The sequence below is a fragment of the Rutidosis leptorrhynchoides genome, chromosome 11 (assembly GCF_046630445.1).
Source record: "Rutidosis leptorrhynchoides isolate AG116_Rl617_1_P2 chromosome 11, CSIRO_AGI_Rlap_v1, whole genome shotgun sequence".
NCBI lineage: Eukaryota > Viridiplantae > Streptophyta > Magnoliopsida > Asterales > Asteraceae > Rutidosis > Rutidosis leptorrhynchoides.
The window spans coordinates 303,124,142-303,146,291 of NC_092343.1; the positions used below are offsets into that span (position 1 = coordinate 303,124,142).

The window sequence follows — 22,150 nt, forward strand, 5'->3', positions numbered from 1 at the left end:
AGCATACTCCAAATGTTTCGGGAGTTCTTTAAGTTCCAAGGTTGGTGGTTCTTCCAAGGAAGATTTTATCCGGAACCTATTACCATCGGTAATTTCTTCAAAAGTTTCATCTTCATTGAGAATTTCTTCCTTACAACAATCTTCATCGATGACTACTTTCAACAATTCGTCAAGTTCAAGCTCTACATCAAATTCATTACTTTCACTCATTGGGGTGAAGTTCGAGGTGTCGACATTTAGTAATTCTTGTAATTCTTCTTCAACACAACAATCAACAATATCTACCTTATAACATTCGTCATTGGAGGAGATAGGTTGTTTTATAGCTTTATCTATGTTTAAGGTAACTATATCTTCCCTTACACCTAGACTAAGTTTTTTATCTTTAACAAGCACAATCGCGTCGGCGGTATTTAGAAAAGGTCGCCCTAGAATTAGGGAAACCTTGCTATCTTCTTCCATTTCAAGGACAACGAAATCGGCAGGAAAAATTAAATGATTAACTTTAACCGGTAGGTTTTCGGCAATACCAATAGGATAGTTAAAAGTTCTATCGGCTAGGCGTATACACATCCTAGTTGGTTTTAGATTACCTAGGTTTAGTTTTAAGTACAAGGAGTGTGGCATAAGATTGATACTTGCGCCTAAGTCAGCTAATGAATCGTACATTACTAAATCTCCCATCAGATACGGAATAATGAAACTACCAGGATCTCCAAGTTTCGGTGGCATCTTTTGCTTTTGCAAAATTGCCGAGCATTCCTCATTAAGGAATGTGGTTGAAACTTCTTCATATTTACCTTTATCGACTATGAGATCCTTGATAAACCTTCCATAATTTGGCATACCCGCAAGAACATCTACAAGTGGTACATTGATACAAATTTGCTTAATCATTTCAGCAAACTTGTTGTACTGTGCTTGTAATTTATCTTTCTTCAAACATTGTGGATATGGAATTGGATGTTTGTATTCTTTTAATAGCGGTTGAGTTTTAGGTGCACTTGTGGTTGGCACTTTATCCTCTTCCACGGTAGAATCTTTTTCATTTGGAATTGGACCACGAGCAGGAGGTTTTGGAATATCGGGGTTAATGGTTAACCCACTTTACGTAGTTATGGAATTTACTTGCTCATTCCTTGTTTAACTGTTGTTGGGATTCACTTGAGTATTTGAGGGGAGAGCTCCTGGTGGTCTCTCTGCTAGTAACTGTGAGATCCTTCCAACATCTCTTTCTAAATTCTGTATCGTAGCTTGTTGATTTCGAATTTGCTGAGTTTGAAGTTCTGCAGTTTGCTCATGCTTAACCATAAAATCTCTCAAAAGATCTTCTAAACCGAATTTCTTCTCGGGTTGTGGTTGTATAGGTGCTTGTGGTTGTGGTTGATTGTGTTGGAAATTATTTTGGTAATTTCGTTGAGGTTGATTTCGGTTATTTAGGTGATTGTAACCCGGTGGTGCATTTCTTTGATTTTGATTTGAGAAATTCCTGTTATTTTGGTAAACTGGATTTTCTCCTTGGTAATTATTGTTTGAACCTTAAGGTCCTCCTATTTGGTAGCTGTTAATAGGAGGATATTTCCGGTGCATTGCTTCAACCGTTGGAAAATCGTTGAAATTTATTTCACCTTTTCGCAAGTAACCTAAGAAATTCGCTTGCTCTTCCATTGTTGTTTGATCACAATCTCTAGTAAGGTGAGGACCTTGGCACAATTCACACCCTACCCTAATAGCATGGATTTCCTTGATCACCTTCTCAATTTGCCTTCCTTGATTTGCCAATTGAACTTTTAAAGCAGCAATTTCATCGTTGCTTTCAATACTAGCAACAGTTGTTGATCTAGAGAACTCCATCTCTTGATGCCAATTATGAGAATGTGCTGCTATATCGGCAATGATTGTGTGAGCTTATTCGGGTGTTTTTTTCATGATTGTACCTCGTGCTGCAACATCAATATCTTTTCGAGTAGCCACATTGACTCCTTTATAGAATATTTGGACCTTTTGGAATGTATTCAACCCGTGTTGAGGACATATTCTAAGTATTTTATTGAATCAGGTCCAAGCTTCATAAAGAGTCTCATTAGTCTTTTGTTTAAAGTGATTTATGTCACTTTGTAACTTTGCTGCTTTTGAAGCAGGGAAGAACTCTGACAAAAACTTGTCCATCATATCATTCCAATCTTCGATATAACCTTCTGGTAACGAGTCTAACTAATCTCTTGCATCATCCTTTAACGACCATGGAAAGATTTTTAAACATGCGACATCATCGGTGACATCCTTGATTTTGAATAGCTTGCAAATGCTTATAAATTTACGAAGATGCTCGTTAGCATCCTCATTCGGAGCTCCACCGAATTAGCATGTACTAGTCACCATGTGGAGAAATTGACCCTTTATTTCAAAGCCGTCAGACATCGTGGGTTGAATAATTGCGTGGCCTTGACCTGTTCTTGTTGCCCTCATTAATGCATCCATCGTTTGATTTGTAGCAGCCATCTCTTCCTCTTCTTTAATAACTGGCTCTATGACTGGTTGAATAACTGGTTCAGAGTTAGAATCCAATGAAAGTGATTCTAAACCCTCAGCGAGAGACTCTACTTCTTGAGCTCTGAAGCGTTCGTGAAATTCCCTTTCGGGTTCAGGATATGAAGGAGTTAAATCAGTGTTGGAAGAATGTAAATTCATGCATTAATTTCTATTATGCAATCACAACACCAAAAGCTTTTCTAGGAATTGAATTCCTACAAAAGGATCGAATAACATAAAAATAATGATAAAAACCTTTAAACAAACAGATTTTCCTTCTGATTTTGCCCACGTTTTGAATAGCCAAAAGATGCAGCAGAGGGGCAGGATTCGTTTGGTCCCAATATAATTGGGTACTGTTTGGCTCCAATAACCCAGTCCATGTACAAATCCAACTACTACTACGAATCAGAAAAATTATCTATTTATTTAACTGCCAACTCCCAGGCAGCGGCGCCAAAAAGTTGATGTGCTGAATCGTAACTTTTATTTTGAATGGATTTGAGTTGTTTTGTTACACGAATTGATTTATTGTATATATGGTGTTTTAATGAATTCGGGTTGATTTCTCACATATATAGGCAACTAGTCCTATCCACGTAGTTTAGTTTTATAGGTAAATCCGATTCGTTCCACAGGGAGATGGAGTGTTTAATGGTTTTTTAATAGTCTTTGATGTTAACCTAATTTAAAGGGGGTTTTTGGATTAGGAATTATATAATATAACAATAACAATAATGAAAAATAACTTAATTAAACTAACTTACTTGATAATTAAAATTACAAGATTACAAGATTTATAATCTTTAAATTAAAAGTGAATTAAATGAAATTACACTATTTATGATAATACAATTATATTACTGAATGGTAATAAGTAAAAATAATAACTTGCAATATAATTAAATAAGAGTGTTTACTTTAATGTTTTGTCTCTAGATCCATGGATTGTTTTGACATTAAGTCCGATTAAAATGTTTTTATATATAACTTTATACTTTCTTTCGAATATATAAAGTTTCAACTAACTAAATTAAATCTAATTTTCATCGGATCTTATTTAGATAGTTAACTATACCCCAAGTATTTAAATTGAGACCTAACCTAGTTTTGACTTTCGCCAAAACCTAAATCGTAACGATTTCCCTTTTTACAATTTCAAGATTATATAACTAATGATATTACCCAAACCACCGAATCCTATTTCTAAATTAGTGTTAATAATTTATCCATAAGTTCATCTAAACCATTTTTAATGTTAAAGCTTAATTTATATAAATAAAAATAACCTTCGCTATTTATATCTAATAAATTAAGTAATAAGGATTAAATATCTAATTACATAACAATGGTTCTTTTAGCTAGGCACAATGTTAAAAATACTCAAGTTACATTTTAGTGTTTACAAATGATAACAATCCATTTCACTAGGGCTCTACATCTAAGCAAACACTATAGGTAACTAGCTACTCATTTTAATAGGATGAACATAAAAATATAAATATACAAACATAATAATGAATGGTCCCGTTCATATACATTATAAACGATTCACAATAGTTGATTACATCGCGAGGTATTTGACCTCTATATGATACATTTTACAAACATTGCATTCGTTTTTAAAAGACAAACTTTCTTTACATCGAAAATTGACAGGCATGCATACCATTTCATAATATCCACTATCCAACTATAAATTGATTTAATAATAATCTTTGATGAACTCAATGACTCGAATGCAACGTTCTTCGAAATATGCCATGAAAGACTACAAGTAATATCTTTAAAATGAGGAAACGCACAGCGGAAGATTTCTTACAATCCTGAGAATAAACATCCTTTAAAGTGTCAACCAAAAGGTTGGTGAGTTCATTAGTTTATCATAATCATTCATTTTCATCATTTTAATAGACCACAAGAATTTCATTTTCAGTTCTCATAAATATACGTCCCATGCATAGAGACAAAAATCATTCATATGGTGAACACCTGGTAACCGACATTAACAAGATGCATATAAGAATATCCCCTATCATTCCAGGATCCTCCTTCGGACATGATATAAATTTCGAAGTACTAAAGCATCCGGTACTTTGGATGGGGTTCGTTAGGCCCAATAGATCTATCTTTAGGATTCACGTCAATTAGGGTGTCTGTTCCCTAATTCTTAGATTACTAGACTTAATAAAAAAAGGGCATATTCAATTTCGATAATTCAACCATAGAATGTAGTTTCACGTACTTGTGTCTATTTTGTAAAACATTTATAAATATTGCGCATGTATTCTCAGTCCAAAAATATAAAGTGTAAAAAGGTAAATGAAATTCACCATACTGTATTTCGTAGTAAAAATACATATAACATCATTGAACAAGTGCAAGGTTGGCCTCGGATTCACGAACCTATATTAATTATATATTTTTATATGTTGGTCAATATTTATTTAATAAATTAGGTCAAGTCATAGTGTACCACAATCTTAATGCTCGAGACTAATATGCAGAAGTCAACAAAAGTCAATTTGACTCAAAATGATTTCCAAAATTTATACATGATTATTATATATTTTAAATATCGTTGTTTTATATTTTTAAATAATTTTAAATACTTTTAAAAGATTTTACTAGAGTAAATGATATAATTCTTTTATTAATAAATATAATTTTATATAAAAATATACTTTTATATATCTTAAGTAATAAAATTTATAAAGTTCATAAAAAATATTTTGATAGGTTTCATTAAGGTAATTACATTATTTGTATTACTTATTTATTTGATAAATTAACATTGGTAATAATAGTAAGTAAAAGTTGTATTACTTTGTAATAATAATTATTGTTATAAAAATATTAATTTTTATATTTAAAAAAATGAAATTATGATAAAACGATAATAATAAAAATAAAATTTTTGATTAACAATGATATTCCTTTTAAAAATAATAATTTTCATAAAAATGATATTTTTAATATTACTAATACTTTTAATAATATTAGTGATAAAAATAATAAAAAAAATGATAATTATCTTACAATATTTTAAATTTCATCATGATACTCATACTCATTATTTCCTAATCGATTTGTTAGTAGTTTTTAAATCGTCTTTTATATTGCGTTCACTTTTAATGGTAATAATAATAATCATAATAATTAAGTGTTACTAATATTAGTTTTAATTATAATACTAATAATAATAACTATTATAATAATATTAATACTAATAACTATTTTAATGATAAAAATACTAATAATATTAATTATAACTTTAACGATAATAACAATAGTAATAATAGTAAAAAAAATAACAATTTTGAATGATAATACATTTTACTGATAATAATAATAATAATAATAATAATAATAATAATAATAATAATAATAATAATAATAATAATAATAATAATAATTTGATAAAACTAGAAGGACGATAATAACGACGATAATAATAATCATTTTTACAAAAATTCAATTGACTATAACTTCTAATCCATTCATCGAAACCATTCGATATCTAAAGGAAAAGTTCTTAATTTTTCACTAGCTCTCCAAGGACATGCATATCTTATACCTTATCTCAATCACAGGTGTAACTAATTCAAGATTCAACATAACCTATCTAAGGGCAATATCAAAAATACAAGCATGCATAATCCTAAATACTCGAGCACTAGTCAAGGATACACTATTATTATGTAAAAATTAATTTACGAGTACTCATGTGTCAATATTGAGATTCAATATTGCAGGAAAGGTACGTAGACGCAACGGAGATGACCCACACTAAATTTGACCTCATGAGTATACCCATGAACCATACACATCACCTCCATAGCTACAACTGATGTTATGCGAGGTGTATATAAAATAGCTATTAAATTTTACAAGGAAATACTATTAAATACGATACAATTTTACACAAGATATTTATTTATTTAGAGAATGGATATACTTAAACCTTGCTACAACACTTATAGGCAGTGTACCTAATCGTACAGTAGTGTATTTTTTAGTAAGTCCAGTTCGTTCCACAGGGAAAATCTTTTAATCAAAGCTTAACGCTATATTAGTTTAATTTTATAAAAATACAAATATATATATAAGTAATATTATTATTATAAAGGGGGGTTTTTACCGTTTAATGATCGGTTTGTCGATTTTAAAACTTTAGTCGCAGTTAAAAAAAATGTAAAATATTAAATAAATAAAAGACTTAATTCAAAGCATAAAGTAAATAACGATAATGAAATTGTGAATAATAAAAGTGCGATAAAATAAACTTGCGATAATTAAAAAGTACGATAATTAAAAGTGCAATTAAATATAATAACAATAAAAATGCGATAATTAGAAGTGCAATTAAATATAAAATAAAGGAAATTAAATATGAAATAAAAGAATTATGCTTATTTAAACTTCCGTAATCATGATGTTTGACGTGTTGATTTTAGTTTTATGCCCATGGGTTAATTGTCCTTTATCCTGGATTATTTAATATGTCCGTCTGATTTTTGTCCATAACAGTCCATCAGTCATAAATATAAAGTGCGAGTGTCCTCGTCAAATTATTCTTATACCCGAAGTCAAATATTCCAACTAATTGGGGACTTAAACTGTAACAAGATTTTAATACTTTGTTTAATAATTACATCAGGATGTCGACTGAGTGTAACCCAAGGTTTTAATACTTTGTTATCAATTATGCCAAGTGTCCTTGTACATAATTTCACCCCAGTTTTAATAATTCTAGTGACTATTAATCCATTCCCGTGTCCGGTTAAATGAACGATTATTCGTACATATAAATACCCCGCCCATCGTGTCCGATCGAGTGTATATGGTAATTTATAGGGACGCCCAATTGTAAATCTTTATATTAAAATTAACAAACTATCATTTAGTTAAACAAATATAAAGCCCATTAATAGCCCATAGTCTAATTTCCACAAGTGTCGTTCTTTTGTCCAAACCCCAAGTATGGTACAAAGCCCAATTACTCAATTTTAGTAATTAGCCCAACATCATGATTACTTCGTTTTAAATACGCATAATAATAACTTAGCTACGAGACATTAAATTAAAAAGGTTGAACATAACTTACAATGATTAAAAATAGCGTAGCGTTACACGGATAGAATTTCGACTTACACCCTTACAACATTCGCTAACATACCCTTATTATTAGGATTTAAAATTAAAATTAAAATATAAATTATATATATATATATATATATATATATATATATATATATATATATATATTTACGTATATATTGAGAGAGAGATAGATTATGGATATATATATTGATATATAAAATGATCAGAATTCGTTTGCTTTTATAGGGAATTGAGTTCAGGGGGTCTCCGCGACTCGCGGCCTTTTCTGCCTTCAAACTCCGCGAGTCGCAGAGTTTGAAATTCCAGCTCACCAACTTTGGAGTCTTTCTTGCCGACGGATTTTTATTATTTATATAATATATAAATAATTATAAGAATTATTTAAATATTATATTACATTTATGTGCATAGTTGACTTGTAATTTTTAGTCCGTTGCGTTGAGTGTTGAGAGTTGACTCTGGTCCCGGTTCCGGATTTTCAAACGTCCTTGCGTACAATTTAATATCTTGTACTTTGCGTTTTGAATCTTGTACTCTTGTAATTTCTAGACGTTTCTTATCAATAATTGGAACCTCTTTGATTGTATTTTGTACTTTTGAGCTTTTTGGTCGTTTGCGTCTTCAATTCGTCGAATCTGTCTTTTGTCTTCACCTTTTAATATTTAAACGAATATCACTTGTAAATAGAACAATTGCAACTAAAAGCTTGTCTTTCTTGGGGAATAATGCTATGAAATATATGTTCGTTTTTAGCATTATCAAATATTCCCACACTTGAGCGTTGCTTGTCCTCAAGCAATATAGTCTTGAAATACTAGAATCACTTCTTTATTCTTCACACTTTGTACATCTGGGATTTCTTTACGGCGGTATAAACAATGGTAGTAACGTTGTGGTTTACAGTCCCATATGACTATAAAAATTTAGATCCTTTAAGGAAATTGGATCTTTATGAAAACATTTGATCTTTTGAAAATTAAATCTAGCTTTTACCCTAGATAAGTTTTCCGGAATAACCCTTCACCGATGTTTGCAAAATATTTTTGTGGGTTTGGTGGGTTTCAGATTTGAAAATTTTAGCTCAAAACTTATGGTTTTGTGTCACCCATTTGCTAACCTTGTATTTGGAAAGCAACACGTCTAGTTTACTTGTCCCATATATTACCTTTCGGTAAACTACCGTCCGGTTGTAAAGGAAAGCGTTGAACAAGCAACTTGTTAAGGCAATGTCCCCTGACATGCTTTTAATTATGGTCTATAACGTGTCGGACGCAATTACTATTCTTTGTAGAAGCAATAGTAAAGCTCACCCTTATAATTTTTCGGTCTGGAACAAGGTCCTGTCTTCGACCATGCTATGCAACCACCGTTCTTACGGTTGACACCCGATTTGATTCAGGTGACCTAATGAATTCCAGGTGAATTCCTAGGATTTTACGTTTAATGGTAATGAACGCATTGAAAATGGGTTTTTAGAAAATAAATCGATTTGTAATTTTGATCAAAATATTTTCTCGTTCAGGCTCGAGTTTAGATATCATTGAATTCCATGAGTTTGTAATTCTCAATCTTTAAGGTCAATCTCAAGGATTGAGTAATATCAGGCTTAAAAGCTGATTTTTGATCTTTTAAGGAGATTATCCTTTCTGGGGATCTGATTCATTAGTCTTATCCAGCTAATTTGCACGGTGCCCCCCCCCCATTTTACGAGATAAATCCTTCGCATGGTTAGGATAAATCTGACCACTTGGCGACCCTGTTTTATGCTGAGGTCCGTGGATTTCCTGCTGATTTTAGTGATGACTTTTCTAGATTTTTCGTCAACCTACAGCTGGTCTGGACGACAACTCCCTGACCTAAATCAAGAAGCGCGTTTCTTTTTCGGAAGACTTTACTTCCTTTTAATGAAGGAATTGATTCATCGTGTAGATCCATCTCTTCTTTTCTTTCATCGGGTAAAACAGTTTAGTTTAGTCCAAAGCAAAAGTATTTTCAGTTATTTGTTACAGAAATATGTGACATATGTTTAAAATATCTTGGTAAATTTTCCCACACTTGGCTTTTAGTTTCCTTTTTATTGTCCTCTATTCCATTTTAAATGAATTTTAACATTTTGGTTTGTTTCTCAATTTATGTCCTTTCCGAGGTAACAATAATTTCGGTGTTAAAACCTAGTTTTATCGTTCATAAATATGTATAAACATGATTTTGAGTTCATTTAATTGAAAATTTTGAAAAATTTTACTAGAATTGGGTAGTCAGTATATAAAACTAGGGTTGTTCTTTATTATCAGAGAGCACTAGATTCTAATACAACTACTACTTTACTAGTATTTCTAATGGTAACCAAGTGTATAAATTTTAAAATCCGAAAGAATTTAACCCCTTCCCACACTTAAGATCTTGCAATGCCCTCATTTGCAAGAAATCAGTAACAATTTAAATTATTGAGGGTAATTTGTGTGAAAATGATTAAATTTTATCAAAGTTTCCAAACATATTGGCGTTTGTTTGCTGAATGATAAATGGTGCATATCATTTGTTCATTCCGTCTTGTTGTTATATCACATTTATTTTGCATCTTGTTGTGACGACCCGGAAATTTCCGACTAAATTTAAACTTTATCTTTATATTATTCTGACACGATAAGCAATGCTTGTTAAGTTAAATCTCAAGGATTTTAAACTATGTTTATACATTCATTTAAACCTCGACCAAATTCCAATTATTCACGAACCATTAAATGAACATATATGAATATGTATGTATATGTGTATATGTTATAAATTGAAAATGTCAACAAAGTATTTAAAAGTATAATGCTTTATATGAACATATTTGTTTCAATATGATTATCGACAAAATTAAAATATATATATATTAAATGATTGAATTATTAGAAACATTGAATTATGATTACAAGTCTCTGTTGAGAGGTCCACTATGATTTAAGAAATCTATTCCTCATAATGATATTCGGAATAATTTGTAAAGCTATTTATAAATAAAAATAAAAAGTGTCATTTACGAAAGTTAGACAAAAGCTAGTGGAGAATTGGTTTCCATAATATTCTATTAATCTATTTTTAAACGTAAAAAACGTTTTCAGTTTAAAAGGAACTTTATTATTAAAACGTATATAACTTTTATAAATATCTAGAATCACTTTTGACAACTCATTACTTAACCAGTATAATAAATATAACGATATTTATATTTTATTTCATTAAATATTTATAACGATTTAAATTAATATTATATATATTTATACGCGTATTATACATACATAGTTTTTATACTTTTACTATACTTTAACTTTACCTTTACTTTACTTTTACTTTACTTTAACTTTAATAATTCATACTTTAATAATTCACTTTAATAATTCATACTTTAATAATTCACTTTAATAATTCATACTTTAATAATTCACTTTAATAATTCATACTTTAATAATTCACTTTAATAATTCATACTTTAATAATTCACTTTAATAATTCAAAAATCTATTATAAATAGAATTCAATAGGTTTCATTATTTCATAGAAACTTGAAAATATATTTCTCTAAACTCTCTCAATCGATTTACATATATATATATATATATTTGCTCTATATTATTTCAAGATATTATTAGTATACATAAAATATTACGACGGAGTGATGTCCGAGTGATTTCAAAATAGTTTTTTTGAATGAGTCGAAGCAAAGGAAATTATGGGTTATAGCTATGGAGGTGATGGGTATGGTTCATGGGTATGCTCGTGAGGTCAATCTAGTGTTTATCATCTCCGTTGCGTCTACATACTTTCCTGCAATATTGAATCTCAATATTGATACGTGAGCACTCATAACTTAACTTTTATATATCAATAGTGTATCCCTGACTAGTGCTCGAGTATATAGGATTATGCATGCTTGTACATTCGATATTGTCCTTAGATAGGTTTGTTGAATCCTGAATTAGATACATATGCTACTGAGATAGGGTATATGATATGCATGTCATTGGAAAGCTAGCGAAAAATTAAGAACTTTTCATTTAGATATCGAATGGTTTCGATGAACGGATTTGAAGTTATAGTCAACTGAATTTTAGTATTATTGTTAAAATGATTATTATTACTATCGTCGTTATTATTTTAATAGAAATATCATTGTTATTATAAAATATCATTATTACTATTATGTTAGTATTATCATTTTATCATAATAACATTTTTAGTAAATATAAATATTGTTATTTTTTTTATAGAATAATAATTATTATTATTACAAAATAATACAACTTTTACTTATTATTATTATGATCAATATTATTTTATCAAATAAATAGGGGATACAAAGATATTTTTCACCACGCGTAATATAATTACATTAATAATACTTACCACTATAGTTTTAAGATATTAAGTGAACTTTATAAATTTTACTACTTAAGATATATAAAAGTATATTTTATCATATATAAACGTTAATATAATTTTTTATTAATAAATGACTTTTATTATTATAAAATCTAATAAATATATTTAAACATATAAAACGACTATAGTTAATTTATATAATAAACACGTATAAATTTTAGAAGTCATTTTGGGTTAAGTTGACTTTTGTTGACTTTTGCATATTAGTCTCGAGCATTAGGATTGTGGTACACTATGACTTGACCAAAAATTGTTAGACAAATATTGACCGACATATAAATATATATAATTAATATAGGTTTGTGAATCGGAGGCCAACCTTGCACTTGTTAAATGACGTTATATGTATTTTTACTACGAAATACAGTATGGTGAGTTTCATTTGCTCCCTTTTTATATATATTTTTGGGCTGAGAATACATGCGCTGATTTATAAATGTTTTACGAAATAGGCACAAGTACTAAAACTAATTCTATGTGGGTTTAAACCAGAAATATACCCTTAGCTTGGTAACATTAAACTACTTGTCTATGTACGGTAGGCGCGAATCCTAAAGATAGATCTATTGGGTCTGACAAACCCCATCCTGACTATGGGATGCTTTAGTACTTCGAGGTTATTTTAAACACACCTGATCTGGTGTACTTCAGAGGGTAAAACATGAACGTTAAGGCTTGTTACCGGGTGCCTACAACTTATAGAATACTTTTATACACTTGCGAGTGTACATATATTTATAAACGGAAATCTTGTGGTCTATTAATATATTGAAATGATTGTTATGATAAACCTATGAACTCACCAACCTTTTGGTTGACACTTTAAAGTATGTTTATTCTCAGGTATTAAAGAAATCTTCCGCTGTGCATTAGCTCATTTTAAGGATATTACTTGGAGTCATTCATGGCATATTTTGAAAGACGTTGCATTCGAGTCATTGAGTTCATCAAGATTATTATTATGTCAATTATAGTTGGATGTATTATGAAATGGTGTGCATGCCGTCAACTTTCGTTGTAAAGAAAGTTTGTCTTTTAAAAACGAATGCAATGTTTGTAAAATGTATCATATAGAGGTCAAAATACCTCGCGATGTAATCAACTATTGTGAATCGTTTATAATGTATATGAACGGGTCCTTTCAGTTGGTATCAGAGCGGTGGTCTTAGCGAACCAGGTCTGCATTAGTGTGTCTAACTGATAGTCGTTAGGATGCATTAATGAGCCTGGACTTCGACAGTGTCTGCATGTCAAAAGTTTTGCTTATCATTTTTGTCGGAAATTGCCTGCTTATCATTTTTAGTCTAGACACGTCTTACTGCATTGATTGCATGAATAGTGTATAGACAAAATTCATATCTTAGCGTATCTGCTAATCCATATCTTAGCGTATCTGTTACTGTAAACTTTGCCTGACATATCCCGTAATTTCCTCCGTAATGTACGAAATCTTTTGCGCTATATATATAGATATTCTATGTAATTATAATACCACCCGATAGCCGAAAAATCATTTCATATCGAAAAATTCTTTATTCAATCGAACGAAATGGAATTCGTCATTAGTTCAAGTCCCTCGAATTCCGATATGGAATCCCACTCAAGCTCCGAAAGCAGTGTGACCGGAATGGATAAACCAATTAGCCATCATCTATTATGAATGAATTGGGGATAGGTTCGTAGCCTCCTCAATAATTGGAGACAAGAAGAAGGTGATCCCTTCCATCCACCACATTGCCCTCTTGGCGATGAACCTGAAGCACTTACCGGCGAACCGGTCCAAAATACCATTTTCTCTCTCATTTTCAGAGTATCTCGTCACGATTATATACTACATCAAATTCTAGATTTTATTTATCCGCTCGTCCGAACCGACAATCACCCCGGTGTAATAGAAGAAGTCAACGAGCTTCGCGCTCGAGTAGTGGCTTTAGAGAAGATGGTGCAAGGGTTACAAACACCAACAAATAACGAAGTATTAATTCATAATTTCAATTTTATTGAATAAATACTCCGTAAAAGTTATGTAATTTCTAAAGTCTTTAATGATTATTCAGTTCTAGTTTCAACCGTAAATCAAATGAGTTTAATGTAATATTAACTCATTAAATCTATGTTACATCTGAAGAAAATATACACATATATATTTTCATAAAGACTGTAATAAAATTCTGTTGTACAAAATATTAATTGTGAAATTTTTTTTTTCACGGGTAGGTAATACCCGAGAGATATATAAATTCACAATTAATATATTACATTTTTCGAATCTGATTAAGCAAATCATCAACTATACTCCCAAAATCACACAACAATATACATTCTTGTATAGAAATCAAAACAACCATTCTCACCCAAATTTGATTACGCATTCTGATTTTGACAAATCAAAATCCAAGTCATGATTTAACAGAAGACATCACTCTTAGATTCCTACATCTTTCAAAGCTATACTTTGACTTCAAAACCGTGTTAGAACATCATATGTATATTAACGATTACAAACTGTGTTCAAACTCTCCGAAGTTTTCGAAGACACTTCAAACAATGAACAATCAAGATGATGATCTAACCACATATTACCCACATTTATGTACCTAAAAAGCTCTCGAAGCCAAAGTCATAGTTCGACGCGTATCCGTGTCAGACCCTTTGGCATTTATTAGCTAAAATGACTTTTCAATTCCTTTTCAAAGTAGACAGTTTTGTCACAGATCCAGCAAGTCAACTTCGACTTTTCAGTCGGACTAGTCTTATTATAACCTCGATAGATACGTTGCCCTTTCGTCATCGTTACTGGGGACCTTTCATATCTCGCCACCTTAGCAATAAACCTACCAACAACTTCAATTATCTTTGACTTTTCGAAAAATCATTATATTTATTGAAATCACATCATTTACTCATTCGCATCTTGTAACGAGAATTGTCATACGAATCATCGAAAAACAGTACCCAGTATTTTGAAATCTCGCAGCATGTCTACACCAACAGTTATATGTGTACGTAAAACGTCTATCTCATAGACTTACATACTTTGAATGTGAAGTTCTGAAAAATATTTTGAACTGCAAACTAGTTCTTGAAATGCTGACGAAGCATCAAAAACTGTAAACGATCTTAACAGTAAAAAGTTTGATGACAAAGAATAGTAAGGTGGTAAAGCTGAGAAAAAGAGAAGGTTTGGAACTGGAAAACGGATTGAACAGACTATGAAGGAGGCTGTGGACAAATCACAAAGACTAAATCTGCCTTCAAAGAATCCAAATGATTCAGTGCCTGCTAAAGTCATTAACGAATACCTTACTGTTTATTCTAAACCTTTACAGACAAATCTTCATCATCATCCATCAATATTAGAAATTCTAAGATATTATCATATCTTTCATTATAAATATCCGCGATATTTCTGAAGATATTTTCACAACTAATCTTATCTGAAGTCATTTATCTCTTTGCGCTATCAGTGTTACATCATATAAGAAACTATTAGTTTCTATATTCTATAAACTTTCGAGTTTAAATTATGAATGTTTTGAAGTGGTGTTGGGAACTGAAGCATGAGTTAGTATAATATAATGACACTTGATCAACGTGATTATATTACAGTAAGTCATGCTGAGTTTCTAATGGGACATGACGATTCACAGACCATGCTGTCATCATATTCCATGTTACACGACTCTTGTATTCTATTTAATCTCTAAAAATATCAAGAATATATTTTCTTGATGATTCGGTCTTTTCAGGGTATTCTGGTAAATTAACAAATCAAGATCGTGCCATTACCATTTCCTTCTTAGAACATTAACTATGTTCATTCTGAAATTCATATCTGCGAATACTGGACCATTACAAACGTTGCTTAATCGCAAGAAGAAGAAACGAAAGGACAAAACTCCAAAATAGAAATTGGAGTATAAATCACAGCAAATAGAAGGGAGCATTAACTGTGGATGTCAATGATTATAGAAGACAAAAGCAGGGGCTTTGAAATATAAGGGAAGATATAAAACCCAACAACCACCCAAAAATTATAAACCGTATATATCGATGCATATAGCAATATAAAGACACGGAAGAACTAAAAACACTATAAAACCGAGAGTATAGTAGAAGTAAATAGATTCTTCCGGAGGCAGATGAAAAAGAGGAACGACAGATATGAAAGTGAGGAGTATATCGAGAATCAGTACTGGATGAAGCATATTGACAAATACTTTAAAATATGAGTTGAGGGAGAAAGAATAGAAGGTGTGAGTTGTAAGGAAACGAAGGAGGTGGATTTATAGTGAAATACCCGACAGAGAAATCAAGATGGATTATCGTATTAATTCAAAGAGAATCATAATCTCCTTAATCACCGAAGCATCAAATCCAACATAGATTACAAAGATTTTCTTTAAATTCGGAGATCAATTGTGATGACGTCAAAAGATATGACGAATCACTATAATCTTATTTCCTTCATTTACGATAACTTCCCTCATATGCTTTGAGTAATCGAATTATTTTATCCATACTTCTTAGACATGATAAAACTTCATAATCGTCATAATAACATTCTCATTGTTAGCCATAACGACCTCTATCTAATTTCGGGGACGAAATTTCTTTAACGGGTAGGTACTGTGACGACCCGGAAATTTCCGACTAAATTTAAACTTTATCTTTATATTATTCTGACACGATAAGCAATGCTTGTTAAGTTAAATCTCAAGGATTTTAAACTATGTTTATACATTCATTTAAACCTCGACCAAATTCCAATGATTCACGAACCATTAAATGAACATATATGAATATGTATGTATATGTGTATATGTTATAAATTGAAAATGTCAACAAAGTATTTAAAAGTATAATGCTTTATATGAACGTATTTGTTTCAATATGATTATCGACAAAATTAAAAAATATATATATTAAATGATTGAATTATTAGAAACATTGAATTATGATTACAAGTCTCTGTTGAGAGGTCCACTATGATTTAAGAAATCTATTCCTCTTAACGATATTCGGAATAATTTGTAAAGCTATTTATAAATAAAAATACAAAGTGTCATTTACGAAAGTTAGACAAAAGCTAGTGGAGAATTGGTTTCCATAATATTCTATTAATCTATTTTCAAACGTACAAAAACGTTTTCAGTTTAAAAGGAACTTTATTATTAAAACGTATATAACTTTTATAAATATCTAGAATCACTTTTGACAACTCATTACTTAACCAGTATAATAAATATAACGATATTTATATTTTATTTCATTAAATATATATAACGATTTAAATTAATATTATATATATTTATACGCGTATTATACATACATAGTTTTTATACTTTTACTATACTTTAACTTTACCTTTACTTTACTTTTACTTTACTTTAACTTTAATGATTCATACTTTAATAATTCACTATAATAATTCATACTTTAATAATTCACTTTAATAATTCATACTTTAATAATTCACTTTAATAATTCAAAAATCTATTATAAATAGAATTCAATAGGTTTCATTATTTCATAGAAACTTGAAAATATATTTCTCTAAACTCTCTCAATCGATTTATATATATATATATATATTTATATATATATATATATATATATATATATATATATATATATATATATATATATATATATATATATATATATTTACTCTATATTATTTCAAGATATTATTAGTATACATAAAATATTACGACGGAGTGATGTCCGAGTGATTTCAAAATAGTTTTTTTGAATGAGTCGAAGCTAAGGAAATTATGGGTTATAGCTATGGAGGTGATGGGTATGGTTCATGGGTATGCTCGTGAGGTCAATCTAGTGTTTATCATCTCCGTTGCGTCTACGTACTTTCCTGCAATATTGAATCTCAATATTGATACGTGAGCACTCATAACTTAACTTTTATATATCAATAGTGTATCCCTGACTAGTGCTCGAGTATATAGGATTATGCATGCTTGTACATTCGATATTGTCCTTAGATAGGTTTGTTGAATCTTGAATTAGATACATATGCTACTGAGATAGGGTATATGATATGCATGTCATTGGAAAGCTAGCGAAAAATTAAGAACTTTTCATTTAGATATCGAATGGTTTCGATGAACGGATTTGAAGTTATAGTCAACTGAATTTTAGTATTATTCTTAAAATGATTATTATTACTATCGTCGTTATTATTTTAATAGAAATATCATTGTTATTATAAAATATCATTATTACTATTATGTTAGTATTATCATTTTATCATAATAACATTTTTAGTAAATATAAATATTGTTATTTTTTTATAGAATAATAATAATTATTATTACAAAATAATACAACTTTTACTTATTATTATTATGATCAATATTATTTTATCAAATAAATAGGGGATACAAAGATATTTTTCACCACGTGTAATATAATTACATTAATAATACTTACCACTATAGTTTTAAGATATTAAGTGAACTTTATAAATTTTACTACTTAAGATATATAAAAGTATATTTTATCATATATAAACGTTAATATAAATTTTTATTAATAAATGACTTTTATTATTATAAAATCTAATAAATATATTTAAATATATAAAACGACTATAGTTAATTTATATAATAAACACGTATAAATTTTAGAAGTCATTTTGGGTTAAGTTGACTTTTGTTGACTTTTGCATATTAGTCTCGAGCATTAGGATTGTGGTACACTATGACTTGACCAAAAATTGTTAGACAAATATTGATCGACATATAAATATATATAATTAATATAGGTTTGTGATTCTGAGGCCAACCTTGCACTTGTTAAATGACGTTATATGTATTTTTACTACGAAATACAGTATGGTGAGTTTCATTTGCTCCCTTTTTATATATATTTTTGGGCTGAGAATACATGCGCTGATTTATAAATGTTTTACGAAATAGGAACAAGTACTAAAACTAATTCTATGTGGGTTTAAACCAGAAATATACCCTTAGCTTGGTAACATTAAACTACTTGTCTATGTACGGTAGGCGCGAATCCTAAAGATAGATCTATTGGGTCTGACAAACCCCATCCTGACTATGGGATGCTTTAGTACTTCGAGGTTATTTTAAACACACCTGATCTGGTGTACTTCAGAGGGTAAAACATGAACGTTAAGGCTTGTTACCGGGTGCCTACAACTTATAGAATACTTTTATACACTTGCGAGTGTACATATATTTATAAACGGAAATCTTGTGGTCTATTAATATATTGAAATGATTGTTATGATAAACCTATGAACTCACCAACCTTTTGGTTGACACTTTAAAGCATGTTTATTCTCAAGTATTAAAGAAATCTTCCGCTGTGCATTAGCTCATTTTAAGGATATTACTTGGAGTCATTCATGGCATATTTTGAAAGACGTTGCATTCGAGTCATTGAGTTCATCAAGATTATTATTATGTCAATTATAGTTGGATGTATTATGAAATGGTGTGCATGCCGTCAACTTTCGTTGTAAAGAAAGTTTGTCTTTTAAAAACGAATGCAATGTTTGTAAAATGTATCATATAGAGGTCAAAATACCTCGCGATGTAATCAACTATTGTGAATCGTTTATAATGTATATGAACGGGTCCTTTCACTTGTTGTCAAAATTAGTTGCTTTTGCTGAACTTAATGCCAGTCTTTGAAAATGCGTTGTTTTACCCTGTTGTGTACATAAGATAAACTGCAAATATATATACATATTTTTGAAGTTTGGTATATTACCCCACATTCAAACATTATTAATATCTAAAAATAAAAATTTGTAAATTATAAAAACTAATACAATTCCAACATAAGTATTAAATGTATCAACATTACAAATTATAAAATAAATAAAACTAAGTGGACTAAGGATGATAGTGATACCAGTAGGGGTTCCATGCATAACCATATGTGTTATAAAATGCTTCGGCTGGGTTATACGTAGGATACGGTGGTTGGATCTCTATAGACCAGGGAGGAAATACGGGCGATGGAGTAGGAATATAGTTTCTACCTATTTGTTGGCAATAAGCTATGATTTGGTTTTGATGAACTTGCCAATCTTCAAATGCTCGATGTCTAGCATTTTCGTACTCTTGTGAAGCTATAAACCTTTGCATTTCTGTCATTTCATTTCCCCCTCCCACATTACCTGGCTGTTGGTTTCTCTCAACCTGTGGATGTCTACCATTATATCGTACTGCGGCGTTATTTCGCCTCTTCAAAACCTTCGCACCATGGTATACATTTACACCTATTGTATCGCGGGGTTCTGGTCCTTCGACTAATAATCCCCCCCAACTTATATCCAAACCGAGATATTCAGCAATCAAAGTAATAAATATACCACCTCCTATTATGCTATGCGGTCTCATCCCCCTAACCATAGCTGATAAATAATAACCCACACAATAAGTTATACTTACAGCGCTTTGTGGGTCTCGAATACACATGTGGTAAAACAAATCCTGTTCATTTACCTTTTTCTTGTTCTTACCTCGTTGTGTAATCGAATTGGCTAAAAACCTATGAATTACTCTTAATTCAGCTCTATCTATATCCAAATAAGAGTAATTTCCCCCTTTAAATCGGTGATGGCTAGTCATTTGACTCCATACACCATGTGTATCAAAATTCTCATCTATCTTCCTACCATTCAATATCAACCCTCTAAAATCGACAGATGCTAACTCCTCAGGCGTATATATACGTAAAGCCTGAGCCATGTCTAGTAAAGACATGTGGTGCATCGAACCTCCTAACAAAAATCTAATAAAAGATCGATCGGTTAAACTAGCTACCCGATCATTTAATTCTATACTACACAACAATTCTTCACACCATACTTTATATACAGGTCTACGCATGTTGAATAACCGTACCCAATCGTTAAAAGTAGAATTACCATACCTCTGTGCAAGTAATTCCCTAATTGGCCCGGCCAATTCTACAGCTTCTAATGGTCCCCATTCTATGACCCTGGGTACTTCAACAGCTTTAGAATGAAGAGTATGCAGGCCCCTTTGGTATTTTGGATAATCTATCCAAAGTCTGTCAAATCTCAGGTTCGGGTGCAAATTTTCCAAGTGCATATCAGAAAATGTCATGACTGGATGAGGTATATCTTGTTTGTAGTAGTTATCCACCTCCTGTTGTTCCGCATTCTCAGCAGGAGCATTGCGAGCTTGGGATGAAGATTCACCCCTTTCAGTCTGCAAAACACATCAAACACAATTTTTGTGCATCCAAATATGCATTAGTGTCAGCAAAATCATCAATCAAAATAATTACAATGACATGATCAATTTATATCAAACTTATGCTCATTTTCATATTTTCATCAAATCTACACTTTTTCAAATAAGCATATCCGAAAATGTTCGCCAAGTTCATAAGCATTCAACTCAAATAACATGTCAAAATAATCATCACTAGCAATTAAACAAGTTTCAAATGGCATTATCTCTCAAAAATCAAGTTCATGAATTTTAGACTTGAAAAAGTCCACTTTAATTCTCAAAATCATGTTTAGGCTCAAAGTTTGGATCATTTAACTACCTAAACATGTTACACTACTTAATTTAGCAACAATTCATGACGAAAATCGGCCATAACCTGTTTATATCAAAAAGCCCCAAATTGCTCAAGAACACAAACCCTAGATTACTCAAAATTTGAAGTTTAAGGCTTATAATCATGTTAAATAGCATCAATCTAGGTTATACAAGCATAATACATAAGCAATTTAAGCATAATTACACTAAAAACATCAAAATCGAATTGGGTATAAAATTGCTCAAAAACACCAATTTTCGGATTAAATGGTGTTTAGGTGTAGAAATTTACCGTTTTTCTTGAGTAATTCCTTGATAGCATCCTTCTTAACATGATTTTAGTAAAAGATTTGATGATTAACGGTGAAAAATTGTGAATTTGGGAGTGTTTTCTCGGGTTTTTTCGGGTGTTATTTTGCAGTATTTTTGTGGTGTGGTGTGTGGACTGATCAGTTTACGTTTTTATTTTTTTCTGGGTTTTAGTCCCTCCGCGA

The 22,150-nt window shown here is 30.6% G+C and overlaps 1 non-coding gene across 1 annotated transcript; it reads left to right on the forward strand.

Annotated features, from left to right (window-relative positions):
- The first annotated feature begins 2,017 nt into the window (after window positions 1-2,017).
- On the forward strand, window positions 2,018-2,123 carry LOC139879295 (small nucleolar RNA R71). The gene has a single exon (XR_011770143.1). It is a non-coding gene; the product is annotated as a small nucleolar RNA R71 (small nucleolar RNA).
- Window positions 2,124-22,150: the final 20,027 nt, after the last annotated feature.